The 9,722-nt window shown below is 42.7% G+C and overlaps 1 pseudogene; it reads right to left on the minus strand.

Annotated features, from left to right (window-relative positions):
- Positions 1-8,521: 8,521 nt before the first annotated feature.
- LOC132663188 (large ribosomal subunit protein uL11-like) lies at positions 8,522-9,258 on the minus strand (annotated as a pseudogene).
- Positions 9,259-9,722: the final 464 nt, after the last annotated feature.

The following is a 9,722-nucleotide window of genomic DNA, read 5'->3' on the forward strand; positions in this document are numbered from 1 at the left end:
ATAAGGCATTTTTACTCCCCTAACCCAGGTGCCAAACAGAAGTCGATAGGACAAGGGCAATGTCTGTTTGGGATGGCTATTGATGCTACTTTGAGAGAATTATGCTCAAAGAAGACATTTGGTTTTGGGATGGTGACAAGTGTGCTTCACAGAACTAAAAAGCCACATTGCTTCATTCTGTAACAGCAGGGAAGTTCAGCCCTGAGGGAAAAATTTCTTGAGTGTGTCAGAGGGTACTGAAGTTCAAGGTGACAAGACTTCCGTTTAAGAAACTCTTCAGGCTCCATCTGTAATTCTCAATGGGGTCTATCAAGGTGCTGCTAACACCTGGAAAGGGAAATCGCTAAAAATTGGAGCAGCAAAAAAATGTAGTTCAATGAAAATAAGACCAGACATTCTCAGGGCATCAGGGCAAACATTGGGCTCGGCTTCTAAACATCTCAGGACCACAAGTGATTTTGCTGTTTGATTCTTCAAGATGGCTCTCAGTCGTGTATTTTTTTTTTTAACAGTCCTATTGAGATAGAATTTATATATAATATCACCAATTTGAAGCATACAATTTAATGGGTTTTGACAAATGTCTTCAGCTGTGCACCACCACCACCACAATCAAGATAATAGAACTTTTCCGTTGCCTAGAAGTTTCCTTGTGTTTCTTTGCAGCCAGTTCCCTTTACACGCACTCTGTCATAGGCAGCTGCTGATTTGTCTTCTAGATGTGTTTACTGTGGGTCTCTGGAGCTCCCTCTGTGTGGCTCCCTCATCTTTGGCTTTCTGATACTACAGATTCTAGTTGGCTTTGCCTCCTTGAACTCTAATCTGTCCCTCAACTCAATAGGTCTGCTGCGCTCAGTGTGGGTCCTTCTCCCTGTGATGTGGCCTGACTCTAGGCAGTCAGGTAGGACAGCCATAGATCACCTCTGGTTTTTCCTGTAATCACAGTTCTGATTTTCCTGAGTTCAATATCTGTAAATGATGCTTTACTCATTTTGGTGGTTTTTAGTTGCTTAGGCTAGGAGGGCAGTTTCTGTAGCAGTTAATCCTTTTTTTGAGAGAGAAAGAAAGAGAGAGAGAGAGAGAGAGAGAGAGGTGGAGGGGCAGAGAGAGAGGGAGAAAGAGAATCGTAGGCAGGCTCCATGTTCAGCTTGGAGCCCAACTCAGGGCTTGCTCCCATGACCCTCAAATCATGACCTAAGCTGAAATCAAGAGTCAGATACTCAGCCAACTGAGCCACCCAGGAACCTCTATGGCAGTTAATCCTTATGAACAGAAATGGAAGTGTTCTCACTCATGTTTGCTATTTGCCTGATGATCTCATGTTACCTGGAGTCCCCAGAAGAAAACGCTTCAGGTACATGGAGGCTGGTGGCCACTCCCTTGAGGGAGATGTACAGTAACCCATTGCTTTCTCAAGGCATGAAGAAATATATGAACACCTTTTAATGATAGTAATTCACTTTGAAATAATTTCAGATTCAGTGAAAAGTTACAAGACCAGTTGTACAAAGAGCTCCCATTATTGTCAACTGCCCCAGCAAAGTCTCTGTTCTGTCTCTGGTCCAGGACCAATCCAGGCCAACATGGTTCTTTAGTCTCCTTCAATCTAGAGCAGTTCCCACCCCCCCGCCCAACGCCCCCCGTCTTTCCTATTCATGCAATTCTCTGACAGTTTTAGAGGGGACAGGCCTTTCATTCTGGGGTGGGTTCCTTAGTCTGGGATGGTCTGATTCTACTTGTGTCCAGATTCAGGCCTTTTGCCCTAAAGAATAACAACAATATAATAATAGCTAATGAGCATTTACATGCCAGGCGCATGCTAAGCATTTTACATATCTTAACATAATTTTCAAATGCTATGCATTAGGTACCATTAATTATTCCCTTTTACAGACGAGGAAACAGTATTTGTGGTAATAGTTTTGGAGCAGGACACATTAGACCCACCTATTCAGATCCACCTTCTTGAATACTTAAAATCTTTTACAGTTACTGCAAAATATAAAAAATAAAAAATAAAAACCTGTAAAAGACATTAGCCAAAGAAGAGTTAAAGGCAGTCAACAAAAGTGGTTTGGATTTTTTTTTTTTTAATTCTGTTTGTGGCAACTAATGACCCAGAGGTTCCATCTGATGCTTTAGTAGATAATGCACCTTAAAATCTGCAACCATTTTAAATTGGGTCAAAGACACTTATTTAAAGCCACCAAAGTTGTCAAAAATACACTCCACTAAACCTCGTTATTTCTACCCATCTTAGTTCAGGTCATGAAAGGAAAATGAAAAGTAATGACTAAAAATGTCAACCCAGTCAAAGCCATCTGAAAATTTGTCAGTGCAAGGCCCAACCCCAAAGAAACCTAGAATATGATCTCTGTGTATAAAGAAAAAACCTACCACAGACATTATTAAAATATGAGAACTAATGAAACAATTTTGATACTGGCCAAAAATTATGAGACTAAAATATTTTCAAATACTCCTGAGAAAGACCATAATTTTCTCATGTATTAATTATAAATTAAGCACTGTCTATCAGTCTGTTTCAATTCTTAATGAGTATTTTTATCTGAGTTCCTTTTTATTAAATCTCTCTTGGGAGAGGAATGGTGGATTTACAGATATTTTACTATGGCCCATTTATTACGGGCCATTTGCTATGGTCATAAATTTTGTGGTTGAATGATGAGTGAGGAAGGAGTGAAGCAAGAAGTGGCTGGAGCCTGAGAAACAGGGTGAGATTAAAGGTGGGCTTGCACAGAAAACAAATAGCTCTTATATTTTGATACAGCTCAGAATGAGCTCTGAAAATACCACATTAAAAGGTCCTTTGAGGGGCACCTGGGTGGCTCAGTTGGTTAAGCATCCGACCAGCTCAGGTCACGATCTCACGGTCCGTGAGTTCGAGCCCCGCGTCGGGCTCTGGGCTGATGGCTCAGAGCCTGGAGCTTGCTTCCAATTCTGTGTGTCCCTCTCTCTCTGCCCCTCCCCCGTTCATGCTCTGTCTCTCTCTGTCTCAAAAATAAAATAAAAAACGTTAAAAAAATTTTTTTTTAAAAAAAAGGTCCTTGGGGCGCCTGGGTGGCTCAGTCGGTTAAGCGTCCGACTTCAGCTCAGGTCACGATCTTGCGGTCCTTGAGTTCGAGCCCCACGTCGGGCTCTGGGCTGATGGCTCAGAGCCTGGAGCCTGCTTCCGATTCTGTGTCTCCCTCTCTCTCTGCCCCTCCCCCGTTCATGCTCTGTCTCTGTCTCAAAAATAAATAAAAAACGTTAAAAAAAAAATTAAAAAAAATAAAATAAAATAAAAAAAAAGGTCCTTTGAATGAAAATAGCAGCACCAAGACGGACTGCTTCACCCATACACTTATCACAACATTCACTTCAGTTCACAGGATTTGTAGCACTCACAGGCATAATTCTGCCTGTGTTGGCTTCTTCTGAAGACCCTAAAAGCCATGGATTAGAATCCTGAGTTGTGAGGCCAACATGCTGAACCAAGATCCTGAGCTAGTGAGTGAACCTAGCAGTCTGCCTGGCATCCAGCTCTCACTGAGGTTGGGGGTTCTCAATTCATCACTTAGGGAATGACTCTGCCTAAGTGATTAAAACTGTTTTTATGTTTTGTTTGTTGTGGGTGTATGTGTGTGCACTCTTGGTGCAATAAATAGAGATTAACAAAACTTTAAGGAAATCTTCAAAAGACAGTTAAATAGTAGTGGTGGGAGTGAGCAGAGGAAATACTAGTGTCCTGTTGGGAATGTGATTCCAGAAGTCACAAGCCTACCTGTTTGAGTTCATTATTTTGGTGGTTCAGCAATGTTTGGGAAAGTATGGCAAAAATAGCTGATTTCCCTTTCTTCTTCCCTGAGTTTTTTCTGAGCACATGGCTGCCCAGAAGAAAGACTTTATTTCCCAGACTTCCTTGCAACTAGTTATGGCTGTGTAATAAAGTTCTTCCCAATGGGGTGTAAGCGATGTGTGCAACTTGGAGGTTGTACCCTAAAAGGGAAGGGGCGTGTTCTCCCCTGCCCCTTCCACCTGGGCTAGGATATGGACATATGGTTAGGCATCTTGGGCCAGGCGTACAAGGGAGCCCCACGATGGCAGAGCAATAAGAAAGAAGACTGTGCCTCTGATAATGTGACAGCCAGAGCTGCCATACCAGCCCAGACTTTTTGTTTCTTAAGTTCATTTATTTTGAGAGAGAGAGAGAGAGAGAGAGAGAGAGAGAATGTGAGCCAGGGTGGGGTGATGGAGGTGCAGAGAGATGGAGAGACAGAATCCCAAGTAGGCGCCACACCATCAACACAGTGCCTGATATGGGGCTTGAACTCACAAACTGTGAGATCACTACCTCATGAGATCGTGACCTGAACTGAGATCATGAGTCGGACACTTAACCAACTGAGCCACTCAGGCATCCCCAGCCTGGACTTTTATACACAAGAGAAACAAACTTTTCTTTTGTTTAAGCCATTGTTAGTCTGAACTTCTAACGCATGTATGTAGATCTATGTCTTAACTAATACTGTAGGTAAGTCAAGGATTCATTGTAACTCTTTCCATGCTCAGCTCCATCACCAGGCTGTGAGTTCCTTCTGATGATCTCTCCCTGTGTTTCCCTCCAGTTCCTCACGGTAACCCCAGCACTACCCTGGGCCCTGACACAGAATTGGTGCTTGTGAATATTTATTGTATGAGTGAATGAATGAATGAATGTGCTGTGATGTAAAGCAGCCTGTGGTGGGAGCTGTGATACATGGATCAGAAGAGCTATGGAGGGAGAGCTGCCTCCCAGTTCGGATTTATGTCTTAGGAATTTGTTGTGTTCACAGAAAACCTAAGTAACCACATAGTGATTGGTTTTCTTCATGTGGTGAAGGTCTGGGAGTAGGTGGTTTCTGAACTGGGTTTGGGGGTTCAGTGGTGTCAGACCTAAGTTTCTACCATTACTTAGCCTCTTTCTCTTGGTCACAAGATGGTAGCCAAACTCGAACTATCATATCCATGTTTCAGGGAAGCAGGAAGGTCAAAATGGTGAAAGGGAAAGCCAGCCAAGCTTGTGCCCTCCTAAAGGGCTCAGGCTGCTCCCAATAATTGCAGGGCCCCAGGACAAGCGTACAAAAGGAGACTCAGCTGCCATGTGTTTATCTATTTAAAAGCTGTAATTCAAGCCAACGTACTATTAAATAACATATATTCGTCTTCCTGCCTTGACAAATACACATTCAAAATGACAAAAATCAAGAATATATGTCAAGCTATAATTTTTATATGGCTGAAACTCAACAAATCACCAAAGACAATTGCATTTAATTATGACTGAACATATCTGGGTATAGTGCTGATGAGCTGAAAAAGTCTGAATGAATAATAAAATCAAGGTACACATAATTCATAAGTTATTATATATTTATTTCATAAAATTTATTTTTCTTTCATCTCAACAAAATTCAATAATTATATTATCAAGATTTTCACAAATTTGGATTCTATTGACAATAAAGGTCTGAAACAGAGTTTGGCAAACTGCAGGCCCACTGCCTGTTCTTGTACATAAAGTTTTATTGGCACACAGCTATGCACATTCTTTTACATATTGTCCATGGCTGTTTTCATGTTAGAGCACCAGGGCTGAGTAGTTGTGACAGAAACTGAATGGCCCACAAGCCTAAAATATTTACTCTCTGTCTCTTTAAGTAAAAGTTTGCCAACACTGATCTAAGGGATTAAAACATGAAATGTAATTATAGTGAAAGTATACAGGATTTGAGCATATTTCCATCTATAAGTGTAAGTTAAAAATTAGCATAAGTTAAAGTGAACGTGAAAACCAAAGAATTAAAGCCATTTTTCATATACATTTTCTAGAAAAGTTATTTGTCTTCTAAAGAAGCCATAATTATCTAACAAATTGAAAGATAAAGTACAAATTATAACTCATGAAAAGTAACACCATTTAAATACATTTATTTTGGAAAATTTAATTAAATGTTATTAAATGTTTCTCTGAAAGTAAAACTTGGCATGCTATCATTCAACATCCACATGATTGCCAAGGCACATGCTTTATATCATGCTTTGTGCACATTCTGTCTAGACCTGCATATATGCAGATTTGAGAGTAATGTGAAGTGTTGAGGATGGCAACATGTTCTTCAGCTACCATGTACAACCGTTGTGAATGCCCTGCTAATAGTGAGTACTTCCAGGAAGGGGACTGGAGCTGGGAGAGAAGCAAGAAAATGGATGCTTGGCTCAACAGGGAAATGATATTTTGTTGTGTCAGAATCTAACATTCATTCTATGTGCTGGGAAGGAATTAACAAGGTAACTTGCTTTTTATATCACCTGAGCTCTTCTGCCATTCAGTCCTTCCTGATTCCTGATGCAAGGACTCACTCATGTTACCTCAGGCTTCCAGGCCTGTGCTCCCCTAGTCCTTACCATGACTCCGGAGGTAGGATATGCTCCTCTGCTCTAAGCAGTAAGGAAACCGGGGCTCAGATGGATGAAATGGTTTGCTGGAACTCATTCAGATGTTAAGTGGGAGAGGCCCTTTATATGTTCAAGATGGGTGAGAGACGGATTTAGCAAAGAGCCAGTGTGGAGCAGGGGACAGAATTGCACTGGGTATGGGGAGACCTGTGTTTAGCCATGGCTCCATACAAACTTGTTGTAAGACTTCAGGCAAGTCACCACACCTCTCTGGGCCTCAGTTTCCACATAGTTACATGAAAGAATTGTAGGATAGTATTTTCAGTCCCCATGTTCCATAACTCCAGGCAAGTGTGTGTGTGTGTGTGTGTGTGTGTATACATATATATGTACATATATATATGTACACACACACAGTAAAACCCTGGACTGTGAGTAACTTGTTCTGTGAGTGTTCCGCAAGATGAGCAAACATTTCTAATAAATTTTAACTTGATAAACGAGCGATGTCTTGCAATACAAGTAATAGGTGACACTGAATGTCACATGATCACAACTGAGCCAATGGTTCTTGAAATTTGCTTTGATATACGAGTGCTTTGGATTACAAGCATGTTTCGGGAACAAATTATGCTGGCAAACCAGAGTTTAACCTCAGTGGTTTACTAAGACTTCAGGAACAACCAAGAAGGCAGGAGGCACCACTCTCCCCCCACCCCTTGCCCCTACTTCCTGCCTTTATGTCTACATTTTGCCTGGGGCCAAACAGGCTGGAGGGAGGCCCAACTTTGTCAGCAATGCTGAGGGGAGAAGAGAGTCAAGTAGTTAGCTAGGATGTGAAATTAGAGCATGAGAGAGTGCAGGGGAAGGGAAGACCCCCAGGGGGAAGTGTCTTCCCACTTCCAACATCCCTGAGATGCCACCTGGGATTGTTCTAGCTGTGAAATTTTGATGGCAAGGTTGGTTTTCACTGGCAGTCATATGTACCCAGGAAACAACCTGATTTCCTTCTAATACCTACTCCCAGTGGGCTGGTGGGTTCCTCACAGCAGTAGGCAGACAAAAGGCCTGAACTTAATGTCAGGAGTTCCAAATCTACCAACCTGCCTAGTCACTGCCTCTCTGGGCTGCTGGGAAAATCGAACGTCCATTGTATTTTACTCAAGTGGCAAAGAAGACTCCCAATGGCTACTGTAGCTTCCATGTACCCAGACCTGAGCCTTGTGCTTTAGTCCCTTGCTACCCCTACTGTGGTCTGTGGCCTGGTAGCCTCGGCATCCCCTGGGAGCTCATTATAAGTGTAGAGTCTGCTGATTCATGTGCACACTCAAGTGTGAGAAGTTCTACTGCAGAGCCCATAGTTCCTCCCCACAGGGCTGAAGACCCACCTAGAGTCTGACTACTTCTGGATTTCCCTCTGGCATTTGCCATTTGGAGATTTCCTGCCTAAATGGACCAAGCCTACTTCCAGAACCTGTATTGGCCTCTTCTGCAAGGCTGTTGCACCTCTGGCCAAAAGGGGTGCTCAAAGAGTGACTGTAAGAGTTGCCAAGGAGCTACTGGGGTGAAGTAGACCTTGGGCATGGGGGCTTGAAAGTCTATACTTGAGTGCACAAGACCCTCACGGTGCAGGATGGAGTCAGGGCAGGAGAGGTGGAAGGAAAGGGAGCAGGTGCTGTGGGCTACAAAACTCCCCTTTTACTTGTCCTGGGTCCTTCAGTTGTCAGAGATAGGCCTGTGTGATTTTTATGAAATAATGTTTCTAATTATAGGTTAGGTAGATATCTATGGCAGTCTATGATTCCATCCCCCCTCCTTTTTTTTGTTGTTATTAAATGATCCTTTATTGAAATATTTTCCTTTGTAGATTTTTAAAAAACATCTATTTATTTATTTAGTTATTTATTATGAATGGGGGAAGGGCAGAGAGAGAGGGTGAGAGAGAATCCCAAGGAGGCTCCATGCCCAACACAGAGCCCAACACGGGGCTCGATCCCATCACCATGAGATCATGACCTGAGCCAAACCAAGAGTTTGGACACTCAACCAACTGAGCCATTCAGGCATCCTTTCTCTGTAATTTTTAACTAGTTGGGAATTCCATTGCACCACTGTTGATGTCATCATCTATGATGTCATAAGGGTGGTGGCCATCAACACTGTAGATTGGGCAGACCCAAGGATTTCCTTAATGGTTCCAGAGAGTTCTCTGGCTAAAGATAGGTGCTGCATCCGTCGGGCAATGTTGACAATCTCATCAAAAGTGATATTTCTGGAGCTCCTGGGTGGCTCAGTCAGTTAAGCATCTGACTTTTGATTTGGACTCAGGTCATGATCTCACAGTTTGGAATTAAGCCCTGTGTGGGGCTCTGTGCTGACAACGTGGTGCCTGCTTGGAGTTTTGTCTTCCTCTCTCTCTGCCCCTCCCCAACTCATGCATACACACACTCTCTCTCTCTTTCAAAATAAATAAATAAATAAATAAATAAATAAATAAAACATTTTTTTAAAAAGTGATATTTCCACTGTTATTAATGTTTTTCTGCTTCTTTCTGTCTCCTGGCAGTTCCTTGAGGGCTTTGATAATCAGGGCAGATGCAGAAAATACCACTTCAATTGGGCCTGTCTGTTCTGAATTGTCAGTTTCACTGTACTCCTCAGACCCTTATAATCACTGGTTGCCTCGGCAGTGTCATCACCAACTGTTTTTGGAGACAGACCCAGGGGGCCAATCTTCAGGGGCAAGGCAGACATGGCACCGACTTCCCCACCAGTGCACCTCGGATACATGACTTTGATCTCCTTGGTGTTAAACTTAGGCAGAATGGTGGAGGCAACTGGTGTGAGATGAACCCAGATTTGGTATGACTGAAGACAGTTGCACCTTTGCCTCCTCCAAGCCAAAAGCCAAAAGTATGATTCCACTCTTAAGGTGGGCATAGGTAAAAGGTTTCTTAGAGGAAAGTAGAATTGGAGCTGGGCTTTGATGGATGAGTAGGAGTTCAGCAGGTAGAGACTGAGGGGGATAGGACATATGAGCAAAGATGTAGAGGAAGATAAGTATGAGGCATTTGTGGGGAAAGTTGTACTTTATGCTGGAGTATCTTCAGTGTAGTGCCAGATCATTTAGGTGAGACTTTGGTGACAGGAAGTCCTCGAAGGTAATGAGAAGGGAAGCTGCAAGTAAGAGCAGTATTTTAGGAGGAACTTCAGATGGAAGTATGGGGAGTAAGTTGGAGGAGGGGAGAATATCAGCGTGGAGACCTGTGTTTGACCTGATTTGA

This window comes from Panthera onca, chromosome D4 (assembly GCF_046562875.1).
Source record: "Panthera onca isolate mPanOnc1 chromosome D4, mPanOnc1 haplotype 2, whole genome shotgun sequence".
Classification (NCBI taxonomy): domain Eukaryota; kingdom Metazoa; phylum Chordata; class Mammalia; order Carnivora; family Felidae; genus Panthera; species Panthera onca.